The sequence below is a fragment of the Camelus ferus genome, unplaced genomic scaffold (assembly GCF_009834535.1).
Source record: "Camelus ferus isolate YT-003-E unplaced genomic scaffold, BCGSAC_Cfer_1.0 contig298, whole genome shotgun sequence".
NCBI lineage: Eukaryota > Metazoa > Chordata > Mammalia > Artiodactyla > Camelidae > Camelus > Camelus ferus.
In genome coordinates this window covers 739,456-765,099 of record NW_022588414.1, presented here as the reverse complement: position 1 = coordinate 765,099, position 25,644 = coordinate 739,456, and the positions used below count along the sequence as shown (strand labels likewise).

General features: G+C 38.6%; 1 protein-coding gene across 1 annotated transcript in view; it reads left to right on the top strand.

Moving 5' to 3' along the window:
• GRIK2 (glutamate ionotropic receptor kainate type subunit 2) overlaps positions 1-25,644 on the top strand; it is an 896,246-nt gene that overhangs the window by 132,465 nt on the left and 738,137 nt on the right. The window contains exon 6 of the mRNA XM_032476219.1: positions 20,727-20,790. The gene's annotated coding sequence lies outside the window, so the exon portion shown is untranslated. The remainder of the gene's footprint in view (positions 1-20,726; positions 20,791-25,644) is intronic.

Sequence of the window (25,644 nt, the reverse complement as noted above, 5' to 3'; positions counted from 1 at the left end):
TATTATGCCATACAATATTTTGATAGAGCCTCTATAAACATCCCTGAGAAGAGGCTTCCAGAAATGCAGTCACTATGCTTTCCAGTTTTCAAAGCTCTTTCACATTTGATCTCACTGGGTCCTATCCATCATCACTATAAGATATAGTTCTGAAATAATCTCAACATTTCTCCCAAATAATTTTCCCATTATCCTTCAAACTTTATTTCCTAGGACTAGTCAGGATTTTATGTCAATTAAGATGAGTTTATTTTCCTTACTACAAAACAGACTATTCTTTTAGAAAATGTATAAAATGCAAAGAAGCAAAACAAAAAAGTTCCTGAAATTACTTAATTGTTAACCTCATTTTATATTTCTAGTTTTTTCTGCCAATTATTTTAAAATAAACTAACACTATAAATGTTTTTTATAAACTCAGATTTTTTTCAATGTCTTTAACATTCTAGCATTTTTACTTAATACTAGTATTACTATACTGTGATAATAGCAAAAAATGAATATTCAAGTATCAGTTGGATAACTGATGTGTATTTCATTACATAGCAATGTGATACTTTATTTAAAGAGTCTCCTATTAACGGAAAACTACTAGGTTTATTTATTTATTTATTTTGGTGTCTAATTTTCAGGGTACTCTAATGAACATCTTTGTACATATATCTTTACACATTCTTAATTATTTCTTTAGGAGCATTGCTAGAGGTGGAATTATTGTAGCAATAGGAGGGGAAAGGCATAGGGTTAAGAGTGTGGTGATAGTGGTGATGGATGTGTATTTTAAGGCTTCAGTGGTGAAAAGCTGCCTTTTAGAAAGGCTGTACAAGTTTACATTCTCAACAGTAGTATATTAGAGTGACATCAGGTCTTGTGTTTTATTTTATTATGATAAGAACACTTAACAAGAAATCTAGCCTATTAATAGGTTTTTAAGTGCACAGAACATTATTATATTCTATTATTCTATGGCTTGGATTTGTCTCTTTCTTTTCATTCCCCTGCTCTTAGCCTTCCTTTTTGGCTTCCTGGTTGTTATATTGCTTTGCCCACCTCCATTTCTTTGCTCTCATGGGCTCAGTTTAAATTCTTGTTTCTCTAAAAAGCTTCTTATGTCAATTAGCACCAAATTCCACACCTCACAGTTTGATGTGATCTTATGTTGTGTTTAATTGCATCAGACATGCATGCCTTAGCTATTTGACCAGCTTTTAGCATTAGCAGAGCCCAGACCTGAACACTCAGTATGTCTCAGTCTCTGGGCTAGGCCCTGAGGGTGCGGGAATAGGGCAGACAGAGCCATTACTCTTGAGCTGCACACAGTTTATAGAGAAAATAGAGAAAAAGCAGACTATGAAAAAATACTATGACAGTAATAAATAGGATATTATAGGGAGTACAGACTGGGATTTGATGCCAGGGAAGGCTTCCTGGAGGAGAGGTCCTCAAAGGGGGTTTTGAAGGGTGAATATGAGTTCTAAGCAAAGGTAAGTGTGTGAAGACATAGGAAAGCCTGTGTGTTGTGAGCATATGTAAACATTTGTGTGTGTATCATGTCAGGAAAGATGGGAAAGACCATGAAATGTACATGGAGAAGTAGCAAGAAATGAATCTGAAGGGATTAGGATAAAGAGGACAAACCCTGAAGGGCTGTATGGGTGCTGATAAGACATTTCGGCTTCATCCTGGTGATACTAGGAGTGTGGAGGGTGGATTGACTGAAGTAAGGATGCTGGGAAGCCACGTTTTAGTTCTCTGCAAGTTCATGGTACCAAGCAAGGGACTGGTACCAAACCTCCTGTGTGTGTGTGTGTCTGTGTATGTTTCTGATTTGTTAAGATTCCTAGAACTGTCATTTAATTTTCTTGGTCCCTAGCATCCTAATTAATAAGATTTCTATGTTCACAGTTATATTTCTCATACAGGACCTAAAATAATGGGAATGGAGCCTATTATTTAGTGAAAATGTGTCTGAGTGGTAGGGAAGCTATAGTTTTCCCTCTCCTGTGTGGCCTGAGTACATTTATGATGCGTGTATGTCCTGCTACTTCTACCCCACGCTCATTTAATGAGGTTGTGATATGTAGGGTTGGTTTATTGAATCATTTGAGTTGCCTCAGGAGACTTTTTATTTGATTATGCATGGGAGAGAGATAAATACAGTTAGATAGACAAGAAAGACCTCTCTCAGAGAAATCATATTTTTGTCAGGAAATGAAAATCATTTTTATTCTACTGAGAGAAAAGGAAGTTTTGTTTATGATATGATTTAATATTTAGAAATTTAATTATAGCTTTTAATATAACGCTTTGGATTCTGAAAACATAATAGTAATAACAATAGACACCACTGAATTCTCTTTCTTGCATAGGGATTTCTACTCAATTTAAGAACTCATTGTTTAACAGCAAGGCTGAAAATCACATTTATTTGCTACTTTGCCCATTATTTCAACCAGATAAAAGAACCTACTATTTCATAGAGACAGCTTATATTTTGTGTAGAGTTAAGATGCTGATAGTAACTTTTCACACTTTGCAGACTAGCTTTACTTAGAATAATTTGCTACACTGACAAAGAGTACTCAGTAACTGGAATCACTGAGGGTAAGAAAGTTCTTTACATTCAAATTGTTGTATTATAATTATAAGCAAATTGTATTATCTTTCTTCAAAGAACCTCATTAAAAGTTTTCAGCTGTCTTGTCATCCCCATGAGGTATTTGCTTCTCACTTTATGGATGGAGAAACTGAGGGTAAATGATTTGCTCAGAGTCAAAGGAAATGGTTATGTGAGACCTGGTATTGAGAAAAGACATTATTTCTTAGAAAATCTTCTAGGGCTTGATGCAGACCACTGATCCAGACCTACCCCACCTTCCTGCAGAACATTGCCTTTGGCCCACATGCACTGTCAGGCATTTTCCTTTGAATTTAGGTGAATTTCAAAGGCTCTCTTCTTTGATCAATTTCAAGACTCCTTCAAGCAACTGATAGCCCCATAAAATCTAAATGATAGGGCATTCAGTGTGTTTGGGGAAAAGATTGTGAAGCATTTCCCATTTGTCATATAAATATTTGAGAAGGCAGATATCACCTCAAGGTTAGTTATATGTATTTATATACTTGTAAACCAAGGATTGATATCTGATGTGTGTATCAAAAAGGAAGGAAACATATAGTTATCTACTGACATTCAAGCATTCAAGACATACAATTATTTATGTTTTCCTAAAGAGCTAAGATAGTTCATTTGCATAAATATGCTTTCTGCCTATAAATAGGCACATTAATATATTGTTAAATTTTAATAGAAGATAATTTCCATTTTATCAATTTATTTTGGAATTTGTAGCTTTTTATTTACCTTGTATTATTTGCCAGCCCCAAGGATTCATGCAGAAAAATGGTTCTTTTTTCTGGATATTTTGGAAATATTGTATATGGAGAAAAAATGGAGAAAAATGAACCATTTAATGCTTCAGTTGCATTAATAATCATTATCAGCAGAGTCTAACCTAGCAACTCTGGCAGTAACAGTCTACAGCAAGAATGTATGTCGTGGATGAAATGTGCGAGTCTACCTCTCACACCCCTTAATGATCCTTGCATGACTAATACACAGTGACATTTAAGGAGCGCTCATCTAAAACTGTTCATATTCATTTTGAAAATACTCATCTGTGGCATATTCACCAGCAAGAAATGCAGCTGAAAAATCATTAACCCCTTCTTCATTGGCATTATAGGATTTGGTTTTCTGATCACACTCTACTAACATGATCAATGCAGTACTATGGAGTAGATTACGGTGTTTAGAACATCATCAAAGACATTATTAGAGATGCAGTCTGTAAAATGATGAGAAGCTTTGGGGAAGCCTATAAAATATGGATCCCAGTGTATAAACCAATACAATGGGAAATAGCCTGAGGAGGTCATGTAGGAAAATGATTAGAATAATAAAGTGGTGAAGGTACTGAGATGAAAGGAGCACATCATCTAATTGGGTTGCTCTGTGATACAACATATCACAGAATGACTGAAGATGTCTAAAGTGTTTGTGTGAGTGAGTATGGCAGCCACGGTTCTCAATCATGAGCCTTCAGGTTGTTTTAAGATAGCATGTTTGGAAAGAAGTTGTGAAGGAAATTGTTCCATTTGACTTCATTGATTTTGCTAATAGTGATTCTCCTTTTAAAATGTCCAAGTCTTATGTATTAAGCAGAATTTGTCTTATCTTTCCTCCTCTCCCTCTCACATGCTCTCATTTTATATGTATAATATCTTTATCTACCTACCTGATTCTATTTTTAACTCTCCAGCCTGAACTCCAGGATTGCAGACAGAGGAGTAACGGGTGTTAGTACTCAAGGCACCTTGGTTGCCTTCACCCCTAGGTGACAAAATTTCCAGCATTTCTGTCAGACTTGACCAGCCTCCTTTTGATGGGAAGGAAGCTCATTACTTCTCAAAATAACCCACTAACTTTTTTCCCTTTGGTCAATTCATCGTTACAACATTTTTCTACATATTTAGTTTAATTCTGTGACTTCAGTCTCCTGGTTCTCAGTGGATTTAGAGACCTATTTCGAACACTATTTATGTCATGTACATCTCAGTTTTTGAATTGTAGGAACATTATTTTAGCATATTTTTGTCCTTCATTTGTTCTTGAGTTTCTTAATCACAGTGCCTTGCCCTTTAGGAAATCAGCAAGCATTTGCTGAGCAGATCAGTGAATATCCTTTCTCTATCTGATCATGATTGGTTCTACTGTTAGCTTCTGACCTCCAAGTGGGCGTGGATTGAACTGCATGTGCCTGTGACCTGTGCAAACTATACTCTGGACCAGAAACATTTCTGCATTCAGGTTCCCGGTGGCTTGCTCAGTCCCGTTTAGAGTGAGGTGGAATCTACAGAGGAAGTTTAAATGCCACCTGGCCAGGGATATCACTCCAGCCTCAGCTTCAGATGCTGCTAGAGTTTGGTATTTTACGCACACATATTCGTGACCATTTGATATGTTAAAGAAAGTTGGTAGAATGTTGAAAGGTGTTTTCATTCTTCATCATTTATTTCTGTGTTTATGTGTGTGTTTTAAAATTATGGATCTTCAAACATCCATTCTTTTATTCTCTTTTAAAATACACTATTTGTTAATCACTAGGCCCATACCAAAGTGTATGAAATAGTGGTCCGCATTTTTATTATTTTTTTCAGACATCGAGATGGTAAATAACCATGTATCTTTCTTGTAGAGTGTCATATTTAGGAAGCTCTCTGAAGCAGAATGGAATGATCAGCAACTGCACTCAAAAAAACAAGAGGACAGACAGGAGGACAGGGCACATGACAGAGACAAGCTGATTTACTAAAAATCTCTGTATACCTCTTTTTTATGATAAAAACAAAACAAAGACAGGTGGATGAGAATAAGTGAAAAAAAGAGAGAATCAGCACATGTGCTGAATGAGAAAATGTGGATGATTTAGTTGAAATCATAAGTAAAGTTTTGCAATTGAGGAGAGAAGACATGGAAACAGATCTAAAAGGAAATTAAAGTGCAATTGTTAAAATCAAGAACTTAGTGCCATGAATGGAGTTGGAGAGATGCAGCTGGGAGGGGGAAAAAGAGTGAGGAGGAAGTAAAATTAGTCACAGATGTGAGTACTTAGGGAATTCAATACTTGTTGATTTGCTGCTTGGAGTGATGGTGGCTCCACAGGTTGTGCAATCAGTGTGGGGGTTCAGGGTTACGGAGGAAGGAAGGAGAAGGAGGAAAGTCTCCCTCTGGAGCAGGGGCTCTCAGTCTTGGCTGCACACCGGGATGGCATGAGGAGTCACAAAAAGGACTGATACGTTGGACTGCTCCACCCCCAACCCCAGGGACTTTAATTTGTTTGGTGTATGCCTCGTGTGCTGCATTTCACATGCTTTCCAGCTGCTTCTGCTGTGCAGCCAAGATTGGAAACCACCACTTTAGATTTAGAGAAGTCTAATATAATACTTTAGGAAAACAACTGAAGAATATTAGAATTCACCTTGTCAGGGTCCAAAAGGTACTTGAGAGAGAAAAGTGAGGATGTACAGAGAAGGAAATAGAAGACTAGAATTAGAAGCCACTTGGACTTGGAACCTAGCATTTTCATAAAGAAAAGACAAGAAGAAGAAAGAGTGAAATAATTAAGGGAAGTAGAATGTGGAGCTGAGAGAATCATCATTCAGACTTAGGTAGGTTCATTTAGTTAGTCATGCAACAACTATTACCTGGTGCCTACTATTCATACCCCTGTCCCTGAGCTTGGTATTGCAGATACAGCAATAAACATTAAAGTCAGAGTTGCTAGTTTCATCCAGATAAAATTTTAGTGAAGGAAAGAGAGAGAGAGAGATTGGAGAACCCTTCTCCAGGGGGAGAGTCTGAGCCTAATCAAAGAACATTCTCCAGCCCCAGGTGGGATTTCACAATTATGAAATGTTGACTACTTTGTCTCTTTTTCCCATTCTTTTGCTCTCCGAATGGGAGTGTTTATTGCACTGTTCCTGTTCCACTATTGTATTCAAGGAATATATGGAGAAGGTGATTAATTTTTAAAATTTTTTAGTGTTTTGGAGCCTATTACACATCACCAGGAGATGCTGGACATTGAGCTTGATACCGTGGCCAGATGCAATATTGGGTAGCTTCCACAGAGTGGCAGGTAGGTAGGGGGCTGCGGGAAAGATGGTGAGTGGGATTTCTAGAGGGGCAGACTCTGGTAGCCATTAGTGCCGAATGCCAAATATTTCTAGTACTTCTCCTTTCTTGGTCACTCAGATTTCATGACTGATTGTTGCTGCAGCATTGCCTAACCTGTCTTGACTAATTTTAGAGGCTTTTGCAGAGACCGAGTTGAGAGGTAGTAGTGGTCATGAATAGCGTGATGGCAGAAAAAGTGGTGGAAGTATTCTAACTCAAGGTCTACAGGGAAGATGAGAGCATACAGGCACTGCTGCACTTGGATGTGGGGCGGGAAGGAAAGGAGGAATCAAGAGTGATGGGCTGTGTAGTGTTGCTGTTCATTGAGATCGGGAAAGTGAAGGAAGTGGATGAGGTGGAGAGAACAAACCAGTGTTTAGCTTTGTACATGTTAAGATTGAGATGTGTGTGAAATATCCAAGTAAAGATGTTAAATAGACAGCTGGATATATGAGCCTGGGGTTCTCAGTAATGATTCATGCTGGAGACCTCAGTTTCTAGGAGATAAACATAAATAGTATTTTCAATCAGAATGCATTAAGATCCCATAAGGCAAGGAGGAAAATTGAGCCAAGACTGAGCACAGAGGACCGCCAACACTGGTAGGTTTATTTTGGGGGAGAAGGAGCCTGACCAAGAGTGACCAGAGAGGTAGAAGACAGAGAGCGTGGAGTCCTGCACTCAGTGGAGGGATGGAGGTGTCAACTCGGATGACTGCTTCTGAGAGCTTCGGGAGAGAGAAGCGTTCACCAGAACAGTGGGGGCAGAAACCAGACTGAAGTGGGCTGAAGAGCGAAAGGGAGGTGAGAAAGTGGAGGCAGCACACGTAATGCCTCTTTTGAGGAATTTAGCTATGAGGGAGGTAACAGAATATTTTGGGATTGAGAGAGTTTTGGTTTCTTTCTTTCTTCCTTTCTTCCTTCCTTCCTTCCTTCCTTCCTTCCTTCCTTCCTTCCTTTCTTTCTTTCTTTCTTTCTTTCTTTCCTTCTTTCTTTCCTTCTTTTCTTTTCTTTCTTTCTTAAGATACGTGATACTGCAGCCTATTCGTGTAAAGATAGAACTGCTTTCGCACAGAGGGGAATTTCTAACTTAGAATGGGGAGGAATTGTCTCAGGCAGTGATGTCCGTCAGTGAGAAGGTGAGAACCTGGGCACACAGGGAGGAATCAGGCTTGGACAGGAGGAGGGGAGAAGGAAAAATGGGTGCCAGTGCTGGGAATATAAAGCAGATCATTGACTTCCTTATTCTCCAGGAGTAATGAGGTGAGGCTTCTATACCAGAGTGAGGATGAAGTATGTATGAAATAGTTCTTGGTGAGTCTGAAGTAATACTACTTGAGAGAAACATAGTAGGATGGCCAGGCCATAGTGAGCATCTATCTAAGGTTTGCGATCATGAATTTAAAGTGAAACCAGTCAGCTGGGGTGAGTAATTTTTCTTTACGAATGTTCAGCTGCTTCACCATAGGCAGAGATAAGCCATCTTATCCATCAGTTTAATGGAGGGAGAAAGGAGTGAGGGAATTGAGAGTATTTGCAAGGCAGGGAATAAAATATTGGACATTGAGTATATGGGCTGGCTGGGAGGGCAGTGAATCCAGGAGGGGAATTATGGAAGGTGAAGTCAGTGGTGACACTGAAAACGGTGATAAGTGTGTGGTCCAGGGAAAATGGTGAGTCAGGAGTTAAAACAGTCAAGATCGTGAATGCGCAGGGGTTTGGCAGATGATGGCAACTCTAGCATGGGGCTAGAGTGATATATCCAGTTGGCAGGGGCTCAAAGGAGCAGAGATTTTTGTAAGGGAGAGGAAGAGATAGGTGAGGGAAAGTAGGAGTGGCCAGGATGGGAGCACAGGGGGAGAGAAACAGACAAAGAGCTTTTCCTCAAGAGGGTTTCAGCGCAGGTGGCATCCAAACAGACCTCTTGAAAACAAGAGATGAAGAAGTGTTCCCAGAAGAGGCTGTGGACGAGGGGGTTGGCTGATTCCAGGGGCAGCAGTGGGAGGGTTTGGGATGGGGACAGGGAAAACAGAGGAGGGAGATTGGATCAGTTTAGAGACTTTATGGGAAGAGAAAGTGCATCATGATGTAGAGTTGGGGAGAGAATTTAGTGGCCATGTCATCCGAGTAGATTATTTTCCTGTAGTAATCTGTTATATCTGTATTCTGGTTTCACGTTGGCCCTCATCATTATGTTTCTGACTCTAATTTGCCATCCATTTCTCTGCTGTTCCTCCAGTTTGCTATGGGAAAAGAGGGAGTTTGCCGTATTGTATTGGCATTTCTCACCCACACTAGATGTCACTGTTGCTTGCCTCCTCGTTTCAGTCCTTTCATAGCTTATTCAGTGTGACCATGAAGTGTGGCAGGACTGCAGGACTCCTCCCAGATCACCCTGTGCCTTAGCAGCGCGCGCACACATACACACACACACAAGATTTAATGAGGCTCTGGTGCTTATAAAACCACTGAGGTGTTAAATAGCTTAGGGTTAAACAGAGCTTCTTCTGTATGTATTCTACGAGGCTTATTATTTAGTTTGTTCCTGCATTTAGGAATTAAAAGACTAAGCGAGAACTCAGACTGGATTTCTTCACAGAAAACACATCAGCTTCCTCCTGTGAAAACATGGCATTTTATACCTGAACTCAAACTCAGTTAATGAGCTGCCTCCTCACCTTCTGTTGTGAGGAGCCGAAAGTCTGCCATGAAATTGCTCTTAGGTGCCTCCCATACCTCCACGTGTGGGGAGGAAATTTCCTGGCCTGAGCTTGGGTGCGGTATTACCACAGGAGGTTGTCTGCTCAGGGTCTGGTCGAGGGGCACAGCACCGGATGGCAGGTTTCTTAGTCCAAAGGGGAGCATGGAAGACCCTGTTGGCCAAGGAAAGTCCGGGCTGTTATTTGGGAAACTAGCAGAGGCTATCAGCACCCTAAGTCCCTTTTATTAGCCGAACCGGAAGTTGTTGGCAGCAGCAAAGCCATTTTTTTTTCTTTCTTTCTGGCAGAAGCCTACTCAAGAAATGAAGCTTTCAGAAAGAGGAGTGAGGGATACATGGGAGAGACCATTATCTTTTGGGATTTTAAAAGCAGACCAAACATTCACTCATTCCGTCTGTCAGGGAACCGATATTTACTGTGTATCTACCATGTGTCAAATATAGCATGAGGCCCTGGGGACACGCTACAAAGCTGAATTTGTTCTCGCTTGCATGGAGTTTAATTCTACTGGTACCTGGGAGACACAGAAAGAAGCATGCCAGATTTTTTCAGAAAGCAGTCCACGAGAAAATAAAATAAAGTGATGGGATTGAGAGTCCTTGGGTGATGGTGACATCTAGGATGAGACCAGACCGATAGGCTATAATGAGGAGATGATCTGGGGAACGAAGGTGGTTTGTGCTGTAGGAAAGCTGACACTGAGGTCCTATGTCAGGAAGTCCATAGCTTTTCCAAGGAAGGGGATGAAGGCTGGACCAGTCAGCACACAATAGGCGAAGGCAGAGTGGTTTCAGGTGAGGATAGAGAGGTGGAGGTTCAAGTACAGACCATGGAACACCTTGTGGGTCACTTACATGGGGTTTAGATTTGACTCTAAGTGTAGAGGTGGATGAATGAGTGTTTGGTGAGGAGCTGTGAGGTGATTCAGTGTCTGTTTTTAAAAGGTCATTTGGGGCATTGACTAGATAACTGGTGGGGTCCTGAGTTGAGAGGAGGATGATCAGTTAGGAGGCAAGGATGCTGGTGCAGGGGGAGACAGTGGTGGGTCAGGCCAGGTTGGTGGGGGTGAAGATTTGAGGTCAGTCCTTAAGCCATGGAGAGCTTTTAAGTTGGTTACTTAAAGTTTCAGGATACTTTTTTCATCAGTCACTTCTTGCTCTAAGGTGAGGAATGGGAGGAGAGGCGGACGGTGCAGTGATGGAGGAGAAAGGCATGAGGTGCTCATCTGGAAGAAGCAGGGGAGAATTCAGTGAGGTTTCTCCACTTGCTCCTTGTCTAAATCATCAGGGTGTTCATCCTTGAGCAAACTTCGTAATGCTGTTCTCAAGATAAAGTTAAGGTTTTATGTTTTGTTTTTTCTTTTATTAAATGTAACAGAGGCCAGAAAATGACAATGCCAGCAGCACCATGCCCACCAGGAGATTCCAGGTCCTGAGACTGAGGGAGATGACTGGGTCGTTTGATGAAATCCCTGAGAGACCAGGAGAGAAGGAGCTCTCTTGAGCTACATTAACAGTCCCAATAGAAATTCCAACAAATCTGTGTATGGGAATGCAGGAGAGACTGGTGGTGGTGGTGTGTGGCTGGACCCACATATGTAAGTGGGGATAAATGTATCATCATATATTGGACTTACTGACGTTTATGCCTCCATCATTTATAAACTCTTCTTATGAGTTAGCATGGTGCTCCTGGACTCTGGGGTTAATGCTAATGTTAGCCCTGTGAACACAATGTTATCAGTATGTGCATTGTGTAGAGGAGGAGGGTGTGATATAGAATGGTTAAAATCACATGGCTAGGAAGTGGCAAATTAGAATTGGAACCAGGATCCATGATCTTAATAATTATGCTATACTGCCTTCTGAAGTATTTTGCTAATTATGTAATGTATGTAAATGACTCTTATATAGAGTTGGATGTTTGTAAATTTTTCTGTGGTTATTCTTTATATATACATAAATATATTAAGCTAGAAGTATGTCAATAGCCAAGACCTGGAAATAACCGAAATGTCCATCGACACTGGATAAAGAAGCTGTGTTATATTTATACAATGGAATACTACTCAGCCATAAAAAAGAATAAAATAATGCCATTTGCAGCAACATAAATGGACCTGGAAATCATCATTCTAAGTGAAGTAAGCCAGAAAAGAAAGAAAAATACCATATGATATCACTTATATGTAGAATCTTAAAAAAAAGAAGACACCAATGAACTTACCTACAAAACAGAAAGACTTACTGTCATAGTAAACAAACTTACGGTTACCAGGGGAAAGAGGGTGGGAAGTGATAAATTGGGAGTCTGAGATTTGCAGATATTAACTACTATATATAAAATAGATAAACAACAAGTTTCTACTGTATAGCACAGGAAACTATATTCAGCATCTTGTAGTAACCTATAATGAAAAAGAATATGAAAACAAATATATGTATATATATGTATGACTGAAACATTATGCTATACAGCAGAAATTGACACACTATAAACTGACTATACTTCAATCTAAAAAAAAAAGGAAAGAAAAAGAAGGAAAAAAAGAGAGCTAGAAGTATGTTTCTATTACTTTTAGTGACCAATCCTTTGTATACTCACTATATGATATATAATAACACAGCTGCAATATTAATCTTGAATAATTCTGACTAATCTGTCTCTAAACTGATATTTTTAACTAGTAATCCTTAGAATTAGGAGGCTTTTTATTATACAAGCAGACATGAAAGACTGGATATATTTTCACCAAGCATTCTTCTTCTTTTCATACATAGAACAAAACTTATTGGAGCAGTGCTGAACACACTTAACAATAAGTAAACCCTCCCTGTGTCAGTTAGGGTTCTCTGTTGTAAGCACTCAAAGCTGATTCTCCTTAACTTAAGCAAAGAGAAATTTGCTGGCAGGATATCTCACTTGTTTGCTGAGAAGCCTAGGGACCCTGTAAACTGGCAGGAACACAGGCAGGCAGGTTCAAGCAGGAGAAACCGAAGCCAAGATCATGATGCAGGAATTAGCCTGGTAAGGACAACCCCCCTGAACTCTGCTTCTACCACACCTCCCCTGGCCACCATGCTGGATGTTGGATGCTGCTGCTGGCACTGGGTGATGCCTCTTGGAATGCATTTCTAAACCATCCCTGCTTCTTTCTGTCACTTGCTCCCAATTCAGAGTAGCAGGCAGGATCATCAGATTGACAAAGCCTGGGTCACCTGCTCTACCCATCTATGGCAGGAAGAGGTAGCCTCTGACCTGACCCACTGGGATTTTCAGAGAAGGGATGAAGCTTTGCCTTTCACCAGGTAGAAAGGGGTTTTGGATGCTGGACAGTTAAAGGAATGACATATGTCTATTAAACTATAAAACTAACATATTTTTAGGCATTAAGTGCTCACATTGAATTTTTTAGGTTTCTTGAAAAGGCAACAGAGTTCTGGAAAGAAACTACTTTCCTACATAGGATAGACTTCAATTATCTCAAAATAGCTACTGAGCTGGGAGGGGTCACTAACTCTACATTTGCATACAGATGATCTTGCCAGCCATTTGGTTTTGTGTTGAGAATTCCAATATGACATTCGGCAGTTACTGGAACAAAGACCGAGTCTGCATCTTCCTTCCATTTATTTCATTTATCTCTTATAGGCTTTGTGGGAACAGTTGTCTACAATCCAGGCCATCAGAAAGCCTTTTACTCGCTCCTTCTGGCGATGTCTAATTTTCAGTGTTCTTGGAGTAATCAGTTGGCATTTTTTTTTAATTGAGCTCATTTAAAAACAACTCCTCCCCCTAAAGGAATCTTATGTTTTTGAATTTTATTGTTTTGCTCAGAGATTAAGCATTTGTATCACCATAATCTGAAATGTACCCTGCCAACCTATTAGTACCACGATAAAATTGATGTGGCAAAGTTTTAATTCATGCAGTAATTTTAGTGTTTACCCACTAGCTCTAAAAACAAAGAGACCAGAGGACATGCAAAAGGCCATATGAGATTTTCAGTGGAGCACGTTTACTGTCATTATGCTGCCTTTTTATCCTCATGGATAGAAGGCTAGTCAAATTGGATCTATTAAAGATGAATTAAATGGCATTATTAAAAATATGGACAAAATAAAATTAACAGTGCTAAATATTATGAAAACAACAACTGTCAGCACAGGGCATTATAGGAACTGTAATAGAATTTTAAAAAATGCAAAGGCTACTTAAGTCAACCAAGCATTAATCTTGTCCTAACTGTATAGTCTAGATACAGTGATACAGTGAGACTGAATTAATTCACATATCATTTTTGCCCCACTCAATTGCAGAATCAATGAAACTTACATGGACCTAAGAAAAATAGATCCATACCAACCAAGTCTCCTCAGTCCTCCTTCTTTCAACTCATACATAACAACCCCAGATTCATTTTTGTAGTTTGTAAGTATGCTGTACAGAGAATCCAAAGAGTCAACCTCAAGTAGACCTTCTTTGAAAAAGGATCAAAGCATAGTACAAATTAGAGAAGAAAAATCCAGGATTACTGTATACAAAAAGTGAGTAAAATATTTGAGTGAAGAAATTCTTACCTGTGGCTGTTACAGAAAAAAAAAAATGTTTTCATTGGAAAGAAAGTAAAAAGAGTGTGTTAAAATAAATGTTTTACTCTTTCTACACACACTAATTAGTTACTAGTTCTTGGCATTATATTTACTCTCCTATTTGACTATTTCTCACCTGCCAGGCACTGTGCTAAACATTTTGTATACCTTACTCAGTAATCTCTCAGTAACCCCCTAAGATAAGTATTACTAAGTCCATTTTATAGTTAAGGAAACTGAGGCTTCAAGAAGGTAAACTTAAAAATAAGCAACTTAGTATTTGGACCCTGCCTTGGCATGTCTACTCTCTGGAATCCATGTGCACCACTGCCCTGGAGTATTCTCCCTCCTTTAATGCTCGTGGGGTGCTCAAAGCCATGCTAAGTCTTACTCTGTGCTACCTGAGGGCAGGAATAACATTCCAAATTTTTACACACCATGCTTGCCTGGGACAGTGCCTGAGAGGTTCTCAGAAAAGAGTTGAAATGATAAAGGTACTGATTTTTGCAGCCTTGCAATAAACTCCCAGTAATATTCACTAGTGTCTCGAGGTTCAGACGTTCATGATGTTAGATTTGGGGCTCAGTTTTGAAATTAGCCCGTTTAGGCAATGTCAGTAGGAAGAGGGTGCAGATTTTGGTGAGCTCTTAAAATCAGGACCAAGGAAAAAGGCCTGATGAGGTCACACTTGAGACATTTCCTTGTAGAAAAAAAAAAAGAGTATTCCATCAGAGGTGCTGTACTGTTTTCTAAAATGTTCAACAAAAAAAAATTGGATCCAGTAGGGTCCACACATAACCAAATTCCTTATCGTTGTTGAGAGGTAGCAGTGGAATGGAACAGAAGTGATGCATATTTCCCTAGTATGCCTCACCCTGGACCTGGATGCTGTGACTCTAGTCTTCTCTAGTCTACATCTAGTATTTCCACTTCAGTATAGAAATGAGTTACTTCATCTGTTTTAACTTGTGTAAAATCTTAAATACTTAGAATTGATCAAGAAAAACTCACACCCCCACGATCCAGCTCTCTCAACCTGTTTCCTTTTAAAAAAGAAATTCAGTTCACAGAAAAACATATTAATTTTTTCAACTACAGAATATTCTTAATGAGAACAGGATATTTTTATAGAGATATTATAAGTCTCTTTCTCATGAAGTTTGAGAAACAAGTATCTAGGACAAATAGATTATATTTGATATATTTCATTATGCACCTCGGCGATTAGGGAGTCCTGGTGGTGTTTCAGGGACTCTTTTATTGTGTTATACTTTCATACACCTCGGGATCATTTGAGGGCATTACATTACATCATACTACATGATCAAATTAAATGTTTGAAAGTCTTGAGGAGATGAGATAACCTCGCCAAGAAAGAAAGGGAAGGGATACATAAAACTCAGCACTTAGAGAGGATATCTGTATTCAAAGTTGACTGTGAACAGTCATAGTCACTGCTCTCCCGTTTCACACACTTCACCTGGCACAAGGTATCTGCATTACGTATCAATGGCATCAGCTGAAGTTTAATTTCAGTGGAGATAAAGCTGCAGGAGGAGCATTTTCTTGTTTACATCAAGATTGTTGGGTTTATTCTTTTATTGTAGCAGCAGACTAAATATTGTCTCTGATTGTGTGGGAGGACTGCTTTTGGTGATAATTAGGTTAAGGGGAGCATATATGTCATTTTACACGGGCTCACCTTGGTACCACTGGTCAAAAAACATTTAACACATGTTATGTGCTGTGCCTGTACGTGCAACAGTGCAGGAATATAATGATGAAAGCAACTTCATCACTTCCCTAGAGTAACACGTGAAATGAGGCTGTCAGAAAATTTCAGTTGAATAGGGAATTTGTTGATGATACAACTGAAAGTTCTGTCAGAATGGAGAGGTGGGACCTCTGTGCAAACTGAGGATTCAGAAAGTCTTCCTGGACATCTGAATTTTGAAGGAGCATGAAGGGGAAGTTTCTTATCAACAAAGGTGATTATTATGGTCACACAAATTTTACCTTATTCTGTATAAATAGGGATGGATATTTTATTTGTTTTACTTACCCATTCTTTGTTCACATTTCCAGTAAAACAACTATACCCAGACACAATTGACTTAGCCTCTTACCTACGGAAACGCAAACGACTTGTGACTCCTAGTTATGTTCAATTCTCAGAACTAGCATAAATATCTCTATGTTTCAAGGTGTAAGGCAGGGATAGGAAAAGAGAGATGTTCTTTATTTTTACTTTTTCCCCCAAACTGACTTTGAAAATACTAATCAAGGACATGGGGCAAAACGTATCTGTCCATTACCATTCAGTTTTTGTTTCTGTTTTTTTAGTTCAATTACTATAGGGCTTCCAGAGTATTCTTATTCTCTCAGCTTCGTCTTTATGCATTGTTTTCTGTACTATTCTTATCTCATCTGAGGGAAAGTAAAACTTTAAATCCATCAATCTATGTCTGAAAGTTGCTGAGACATGCTTATTAAATGGCCTAATTCTAGCAAGAAAAATAAATCCAGGTAACCCTGTATATGCTTCCCTTTTCTACTTCCATTATGTCCATGTGTGACTGAAGTCTTTTGTCAGTGGTTACATGTTTTAAAACCCATCCCTCTCACCAACCTTTTAAAATGTCTTTCTTCCTTTCTTCTCTTCTTTCCCCTCTCTCTTCCTTCCTTCCTTCTTACACTTTTATACACTTACTGTGTGTCAGACATGGTGCACGGTTTTGAGGATTTGATGGTAAATAAGCAGATGTGCCCCACCACATTAGACTTCCATATTGGTGGGGCAGGTGTTCAACTTAACAAGAAACAACAATGTGAAGTAAAGAGTATCGTAGGAAATACTTATCAGAAGAACATGGCCTAGTGTGGAATAGAGACTGATGGCAAAAGTCAGGGAAGAATTCCCCCAAAGAGGACAATATTAAATTCAGACATGAAGGGTGAATAAGACATTTAGACATTAGTCAGGCAATTTGCCAACTCGTAATCCTTTGGTGGGATTTAAGCACTGATCATCATTGATGACTTACATTACAATAAGAGATACAAGCAGAAATTACATGTCTTTTGACTGAAGAATACAACACAACCTATGATGTAGTCTTGGGGGTAAGAAATAAAGAACCCGGTTCTGATTAAGTCTCTAGATCCAATTACCAAGTTACAGCAAATATGGAAGCCAGAGAAACTTGTTACATGATACAACCAAGAGACAATCAGAATTATCCAGGATAATTAAATAAATTATCTAAATACATACATACATACATACAAAACAGAAACAGACTCATAGACAAAGAATACAAACTTGTGGTTGCCAAGGGGGCAGGGCCTGGGAAGGGACAGACTGGGATTTCAAAATGTAGAATAGATAAACAAGATTATACTGTATATACAGGGAAATATATACAAGATCTTATGGTAGCTCACAGTGAAAGAAAGTGTGACAATGAATATATGTGTGTTTGTGTATAACTGAAAAATTGTGCTCTACACTGGAATTTAACACAACATTGTAAAATGACTATAACTCAATAAAAAAAAAATGTTAAAAAAAAATCAATTCTGAAAAAAAAAAAAAAAGAATTATCCAGGACATGGGGAACTCTACAGGGCATACAACCCATTTTCTTCAGCAAGTAAATAGCAAAGAATGGAAGAGGAATCTGAGATTAAAGGAGACCTCAGAGTTATATCACTTAATTACCATGTCATAAACTTGTTTGGATCTTGAGTCACATAAAGAAATTATAAGTAATTTTATGTATGCAGAATGTATGAGGCAGTTGGATGTTTGAACACTTCTGGATAGTTGAAGGTTTTAATTTTTGAAAATGTGAAAATAGTAATGTAGTTATAAAAAGTCCTCATAATTTTAGAGATACATATTGCAAGATTTCACAGATTTTACAAATGAAATGATACGATGTCAAAATAATATACGAAAGGGTAAGTGGATAGAAGTATGGAATAAACAAGAAATTGGCATGAGTCAATACTTGAGGCTGAGAGATAGGAAATAGGGCGTTATTAAACTAGTTTATCTACTTTGTATGTTTAAAATTTTCCATGAAAGTTGAATACAGAAGTAAAAGGCTAAATAAAAAATTCCAAGGTTTAAAAATTAGCCTTGTGAAGAGGGAAAGTATTTCTGGTAGAGAAGACAGTGTGCATAGATGTCTATATAGAAGGGGCAGGGGAGAATGCTGTTTTCAAGGGACTGAAATCAAGTCCACATAGATGGACAGAGAGGAGCACAAGGAGCAAAGCAGGAGATATTCCATTATTGATTCGTAAAAGAAACCTTGAAAGCCACATTAAAATACTGGACTCTATCTTTAGGGCAATAATAAGACGTTGAAGGAAGGATCCTAAGCAGGATAAACTTGATTACTAGGAAAAGGTACAGCTTTGAAAACGAGTTTGGAGAAGCAGAGAGAGATACTGTGAGACAAGTTAGTAGGAGGTTGCACTAGTGCAGGCAAGAGATGGTGGGTGAGGGGAGAGCAGATGGAGTTGAGAGATGAAGATATTGGTGATGTAAATAGGAGGGAAGTGGCAGCAAAGAGATCTGCGGCGATTTCCTCGGTTTCAGGCTGGGTGGAGAGTGAAATCGGGAGAACCAGATGAAGAGCACACTTGGAGGAACATTTGAGGAGCTCTCTGGAAAGACTGAGTTTGAGGTACCTGTGGGTCTGTTGCTGAATTAGACATGAGGCACCCCCTCTTGGGGTCCTAGCTGAACCAAAGCCCCCCGCCCCGGCTCGGATAGGGAATTCTTTCCCGTTCAGCTTTGCGCTGCCTTTAACGAAAGTAAGTTTGGTGCTAGCAAGACAAGCTTTTATTCATTGGCCAGAGAATGGAGAAGGGGAGCTCGTGCTCTAACGGTTCCTTCCTCCCGAAAGGAGGGGAGTGGAGAATTTAAGAATTAGGAAGCAGACAGGTCCTCAGGGCTGCAGGAAAGGGGAGGAGATTTCCGGAGCAGCGGGGAGCGGGTGCTGCCGGGGCATGCGCAGGGCGCAAGGCCCCACTTTGGGCGGAGACCTCAGCACGGTAACGAAGCAGAGGTGACGCTGGGATACTTCCGGGTCTCAGCTGCGAAGGCGCGTTCCTGTGGTCAAGTTGGAGCCGGCTGGGGGCTGTGGGACCTCTGTATAGGTCTCAAAGTACAGCTATTTTCAAAGCGTCTCTGCCAAACACCAGGTACTTTTGAAATAAAAACAGAAAAATCAGGGCAAGTGTCCTTCAGCTCTCGGGATGGTATGGAAACTCACAGATAAATCAAGGGAAGAAAAGAGGAGACCTTTAGCCTACTTTGCCTAAGTGGACATAGCCGGTTCAGTCTGATTTTGCCGCCTGCCTCCGGGCATCCTGTTGATAAAACACAAGTAGCCTGTGTGGACTGAAATAAAACGCACAACTTAATTGCAGGTGGCTGCAGAGGCTGGGCTGTCTGCTTGTCCGCATCCTGAGTTCCCGCCGCTCACTGTCGGGGAGGGTGGTAGCAGCTGATGACTTGATGGTCACAGCATCCTTTGTTTACTGATATGACTGGCAGTATTTTTCATTTACACCTATATGGTTAAAAACCATTAACTTGGGGCCTGGGCTACATGGGTGACTGGTCATTAAGAGTAGTTGTGACAGGTCGTTTAAGAGTAGTTGTGTATGAGTTCCAAGTGACAAGTCTGTGATTAAATCACCCAAAGAGACTATGTATAATAAAAAGAGAAGAAAACAGAACAGGGCTTTGAGAATGCCAACATTTACGGAACAAGTAGAGGGGAAAGAGCATATAAAAGTAGAAAGAATGATCATAAAGGTAGGAGGAAGATCAAGTCAGTGTGATGTCACAGAGGCCAAGGGCAAGGGCTGTTTCAAGACAGCATGGTTAGGGGAATTGAATTCCTGAGAAGGCCAAGTAAGGTATGACTTGAAAATTGTCTATTATATTTAAGAAAGTTCCCTTCTATTCTTACTTTGTAAGTGGGCTTTAAAAAAGTCATTAGTGGGCATTAAATTATCTAATACTTTTTTCTGCGTATATTGACATAGGAACAAAAACAACAAAATAATGACTAATGCTTGTTTAAAGCTTTGTGCAAGGCATTGTATTTTAGTGCTTTATGTATTAACTCATTTTATCAGTAGGAGTCCTGGTGGGAAACACAATGTGGGTAGTTGAAGAGACTTTAACGAAGGGACTATTGTTGATGCTTTTGTTAAGATTAAAGGAAACCAACAATAGGTGGTGAAACACCCTGAGGCTAACCACAGTGGGAAGCTGTTACCTCTTCGAATCTTTGAAGTGCAGAAGAAGGTGGTGGTTCCTGGAACCTGGTGAGGAAAAGCCACCAAACAGGACTCCTGTGCTTAGGTTCAGGGATGCAACTGTTGTGACATTGTGGCCTGGAGTGCAGGAGCCATGTGGATAAGTACCTTTATTCTTCTCCTCTGAACAGCCAATCTCCTGGTGGTGCTTGAAACCCACAGAGAACAAGAATGCCTAGTAGTTTTAGTCCATATGGATCAGCCTCTTGAGATGCAAATTAGAGAGAAGACAGGAGAGTAGATCTGAAGGAGCAAATGTGAAATATCTAGCGCACCAATTTGATCTTCAGAGCAACCCTGAGTAAGTGCTACTGTTTTTACTGTTCTGCAGATGAGGAAACCGAGGCACTGAGGCGACAGAGAGGTTCAGTCACTTGCTCAAGATCACATAGATAGTAAGTACTGAAACTAGTTGCATGCTTACCTTATTAATTTTTATACTTTCTTCTTTACTAATATGTATTTAAGGTGGCAAATACTGTTTCAGATGCATTCTACCCAACCTAGTATATAATATTTCCACTCTTTTCAGTTGAAAATATTTATTTTCCTTATTTTTTTTATCCCTTTGATTATTTAGAAGTATATGTCGATTTTCAAATATATGGAGTTTTTAATATTTATTTTTTGTTATTTATTTCTTTTAAGTTTATTAGGATCAGAAAATGTAATGATTATAATACCAGCCCTTTGAAGTTTATTGAGATTAGCCCTACAAACATTTATTTGGTGAGCTTTGTAATTGTTCTTTGTGAGCTTGAAAATAACGTGTATTCTGTAATCACTTAATTTTTGCTCTTTATATTTAAAGACAATACCACTTTTTTTAGGATTTTAAAATAGTTGAAATATATACAATTACATTATATATTTTTATAGATTTTCAGGATTTTTATATATCTCTGAATTTTTTATTGTTAAACACGGACTTTTTTTCTTTAATAACATTGTTTTTGCCTTAAAGCCTATTTTGCCTGATTCTAAAAGAGTGACACCAGTTTCTTTTCGTTAGTATTTGACTGGTATCTTTTTCCATCATTTTATTTTCATAATTTCTGAATTCTGTTTCTTAGATGTGTGTTTTGCAAAGAGAGTTTAAAAAGAAGTCTATGATAGAAATCCAAGAAATTAGTCATAATCTTTGTCTTAACAGAATGTTTCTTCATTTATATATATTGTAATTATTTAAGTATTTAATTTCTTCAGCCATATTTTGTGCTTTTTGATTACCATGCTTCTTCTATACTTTTTTTCTTTGTTTTTCCCTTCTTTTGGAATTGTTGATTATTTTGAAATGATTATTCCAGAAAATTCAACATACATATTTTTCAACTCTAAATTAGTATTTTTACTCTCCTCCCAAACAATATAAGGGACTTAAAAGTCTTTCAATTCAGTTACTCCTTTCCTAACTTTATGTTATTTTTGTCATGTGTTTTAATTTAATCCCACAATACATTATTATTATTTAATTAAGTCATTTTATATTTAGATTTATCCAGGTACCTCTTTCTTTATTTCCTCTTCTCATCTTCTATGATAATCACTTTCTTTTTGCCTGATGTCATTTGGATTTTATTCTAGTGAAGGTCTATAAATGAGCAAACCCTTGTGTTTTCATTATAGAATAATGCCTTTTTTTTTTTTTTTCAGTAAGGTATTTTTACTTGATACAGAATTCTAGGCTGGGATGATTGTTTTTTTCCTCAATACATTGAAAATATTCCATTTGCTTCTGGCTTGCATTGGTACCACTGAAAAGTCTGCTGTCAATATAATTGTATTTTCTTTAAAATTAAATCTTTTCTTTGTTTTAAGATTGTCTTATTTTTCTGCAGTTCTACAGTGATTTGACTAGAGAATTGATGTCTTTTTTATTCATCTCACTTCATATTTATTAAGAGAGAGATTTTAATTCATTAAAATGTTAGATTTTCTCATTTTCTCTTCCATGTTTCTACATTTAAAAAAATATTTTCCAGGAGGTGGGTATAGCTCAAGTGGAAGAGCACATGCTTAGCATGTACAAGATCTTGGGTTCAATCCTCAGTACTCCCTCTAAAAACATAAATAAATAAAGCTAATTACCTCCCCACCCCCAAAATAAATAAATAAAATTTTAAAAAAATTTTAAAAAGTCCATCTTTGTTTTTCTGTGCTGCAGTTTTCAGATGTATTGTATTGTTCCATAAAACTCTCTTCATCTGCTAAATCCATTTGTTGAGTCTCTAATTTCAATCATTATATTTTTCATTTGCAGAAATTGTTTATTTTACATTGTTGTTCTTTCATTATTTTTTAAAAACACATAATAAATACATTCATTTTATATTCTGTCTGATAATTTCAGTATCTGAACTGTTTACATGTTTGATCTGTCCTCTGTTTTTTAATGCTGCATTTGGTGACTTACTTATTTCTGTTTTATGATTTTTGTTGTGAGTAAATATTTCTTGGGGTTTCATCTGTGGGAATAATTTGAGGCGTAGGATAAAGGTATGTTCATGCAGAGAAGAGTTACATTTTCTTCTGCAAGTTCTAGTCCAGAAACACTTGAAATTCTCTGCTTGAGTTTTTTGTTTTTGTTTTTCAGATTAAATAAGCAGTTTTCCCTTATGTAAAACCCATGTGAGGCCTGGATTATGGTTAAAAGTTCTCAAGGGTGTCCCCTTTCACTCAGAACCACAGCAGTTCTGTTTGTGGCCCCTCTCTGAGGGGTGATTGGTTAGGTGGAGTTTGGTCAAGCTCTCTTTCACCTTTCCCCTGAGATTATAGCCCTTTGATATCCAGCTTTATGGGGGAAGATCTTTTGACATTTTCCAAGTTAGGAAACTCTGGCTTTTCCTCCCTCCTGTCTACACTCTCTAATTTCAAAGCCATAAAAACTGAACATAAAATGTATCAGGATTTGGCAAATGTGCACGAGGTGAAAGCCAACTTTATCTTTTTGGATTTTTGCCTTCACTCAGTATTTCTGACTTTCTTGTCAACTCATCGATACATTTAAGACTTTAAAAAGATACTTGATCCAGCATTTTTTTTCTTTTACTTTTTTTTCTTTGCTTGGTAGGAGTTTTAATCAGGGCACTTAGTTCACCAGATTGTTGCTAAAAAGTGAGCTGCAGTATCAGTAACTATGGGGATTCTTGAAGAGTATTTTGGAAGATTGATAGGTGGTTAAAGCCAGGTGGTGGCAGGTGAGAGCGGAAGGTGAGGTTGTGCAGAGGAGGGGGTCCAGGGCTTCTAGCATGTATCTAGGCCCATCCCAAGTCCCCTTCTTCTTGCTGGTTTTCACAGTTGATATCTCAGCAGTCTACCAAGATGGGAGCCACACTATCTGCAATCTTAGTCTTTATTCATTACAGATTCTAACACAAAATTAATTAGAGATTCAAACACTAATGGCCGTTGAGAGCCCACTGAAACCAAGCTTTACTCTGTTCAGGATTCAGAGCCAGGTAGTAAATCATTGTGTAATTTATCAGTCTCACTGATTACTGGAATGCTGCAATATTTTCCCCAATACTTTGCTCTTTATTATATTCCAAGACTTATAAAACCTGGTGAGCTCACTGCCAATCTTGAGCCTCTTTGGGCTGAACTGGCCTTTTTGGAAGCAGTCCTCCCTCTGACAAGAGATGCCGTTTCCAGATATGTGGATTCAGCATAGCCGAATGGAACAGGCAGCCCAGCAGGAGCAGCAGCAAACCGTAAAATCCGCAACTTTAAAGTGTCAGGATAAGTATTTCATGGACCCATCCTGTTACTCTAAAATCAGATCAACTGGGAATGTACTTTCCAGCCAGAATTTGACAGGTGCAGCTCCTGCCACGGCTCTGCTGTTCTTTCACTAATCTGCCCATCTGCTCCCAGGATTGCTCTGTTTCTCTTAGAAACATTCCCTCTTCTGCTTCCTTTAGCCTCAGATACTCCACTTTGTCATTTAAGGCAAGGTCCACACAAACAAGTCAAAACAGACAGGAACAGAGCTGTTATATGTAATGAGAGCAGTAAAGGCATCCAGTCTGAATAATTCCATCTTGCAAATTGGTTATCTTTTCCGTATTAGTCTAATTTACCCATATTCTCTGAATTTGGGGGGATTTTGCTGGCTGTACATAGCAAATAAGATAACTAATTAAGCTTTAGTAATGGACAAAAACGTTTAAATGAATCTATTCATACAAGTTTTCAATAGGCATCATTTAAGTACTATAATGCTATTTTTCCTTCATTGTAGTTAACAAAAACATGTATTTTGTCCTCTCTAGCATTTATTATGAGCAATATTTATTAAAGACATCTTTATCATTATTAAATTTTGGGATAATTATTATGCTAAATTTTTATTAATAATCAGAAAAAAATTGTCACGTTGCTGGTTATGATGTATACCTTGTAGGGTATACTAGAAAAAGCTTACAAACAGTACAAAAACAGGATGGGCTAAATTTTTCCTGTGGGCCAAAATTTGCTAACCCCTGTCTTAGAACAATTACAGCAAAGATTTATAATTTTCAGTTTTCAGAAGAAATGAACTTAGGTCAAAGTAGCAGAGCTTTGAATATGTTTCTAGAATTCTTTCTCTTATTTCACAAAGGCCTATGTGACTCTCTGTTTCTCAGTTTTACAGGTTTCTAGGAGGGACATGGGCAAAAACTAAAATGTATGGGAAGCTGGGGACTCCCAAGAGGAATGACATCTGTATGGGGGATAGAAACCCCCAACCCTAGTGGCTTACAGTAACAGCCATTTATATGCTGAGGACTCTTTAATGTAGGATAGGTTCAGCTAAGCGATTCTTCTGCTGATCTTGCCTGGAGTCACTCCGTGTCTGTGGTCATCTGGAGGTTCACTTGTGGCTGATTGGTCCACAGTAGCATCACTTACATGTCTGGGGGTCATCTGGGGCTCCTGGCCAAGGTTGCTTTGTTCTCCCCCATGTAGTTTCTCCAGCAGGATAGTTTGAGTTTTTACATAGTGGTGGTGTATTCTCAAAGAACATGGTCCAATATTCTAGCACTTATTAAGCCTCTGCTTGTGATATATTTGCTATGTTTTACTGGCCAAAGCAAGGCCTATGTCCATACTGAGAGCCATTGTGGGAACAGACTACACCAAGATGTGGCTACCAGGAAGGGTGATTCATTGAGTGGTATTGTGGTGGTGATAAGAGCTGCCTCCAAAATGTTATGTTGCAAAGTTGATGGTTCTTTTTCTTTCTTACTATTGCAGAACAAATGATCCAT